This window comes from Leptonychotes weddellii, chromosome 5 (assembly GCF_054177405.1).
Source record: "Leptonychotes weddellii isolate Sample4059 chromosome 5, ASM5417740v2, whole genome shotgun sequence".
Classification (NCBI taxonomy): Eukaryota; Metazoa; Chordata; class Mammalia; order Carnivora; family Phocidae; genus Leptonychotes; species Leptonychotes weddellii.
Window position 1 is genome coordinate 40,375,419 of NC_138373.1, and position 1,044 is coordinate 40,376,462.

Here is a 1,044-nt window from a genome sequence, read left to right on the forward strand (position 1 = left end):
AGACAGCCATCTCTGTTTGCCACCCCTCACCCCCCAGCTGAGGCCCTGCGCTACCGAACAGTCCTCTGGCCTCTTTGCCCAGAAATGAGCTTGGCCGGGAGGGGACAGAGTGGCCTCTCCCGCAGGGGGGCGCGGAAGCCGCTCAGGACCAAGCCAGGCTCGCCCCTCCGCGGCTCTGCTGCCGGCCGTGCCCCCCCAATCCCAGCTCAGGCCTGCTGGTGTCTGCCTCCCCGCCCCATCTCTCCCTCCCCCTCGCCCCATCTCTCCCTCTCCCTCCTCCTCTGTGTTTCTCCTCCGCAGAGGCCACAAGCCCCTCCAGACAGCTTGCTTTGCTCTTGGCCTCTCTGCAGACATTTGTTCCATTTCCCCTCCATGGGGGCCAGGGGGGTGGGCAGGGGGCTAAGAAGAGCTGGGGAGCCGAGGCCAGTCCCCCTGGGTTGTCTTGGAATATTTCCAAGATTGGAATATTTCTGATGTGGTTTTGCGCAGCCTTTTCGCGGAGCCTGTTTGCTTCCTCCTCCAAGCCCAGGCCCTGAGGCCTCCCCGAGGACCTGGAGCGCCCGTGAGCAGAGGGCAAGGCGCCCCGGCCTCTGCTGCTCGGCCTCCCCCGTGCACGCCTGCTGCGCGTGTGTGCACACTCATGGACGCGCACTCACGGGCGCGCACTCACGGACACGCACACTCTCACAGATGCTCCCTCACGGACGCGCACACTCACAGGCACACACTCATGGACGCGCACACTCTCACAGATGCACACTCACGGATGCGCACACTCACGGGTGTGCACTCTTGCAGATGCACTCACGGATGCACAGTCACGGACGCGCACACTCTCACAGACGCACACTCACTCACGGATGCACACTCACGGGCGCGCACACTCGCAGATGCACCCTCACTCACGGACGCACACTCACGGGCACGCACACTCACAGATGCACACTCACGGACGCACACTCACGGGCGCGTACTCTCGCAGATGCACACTCACTCACGGACGTGCCCTCACGGGCGCGCACTCACGGACACGCACACTCTCAC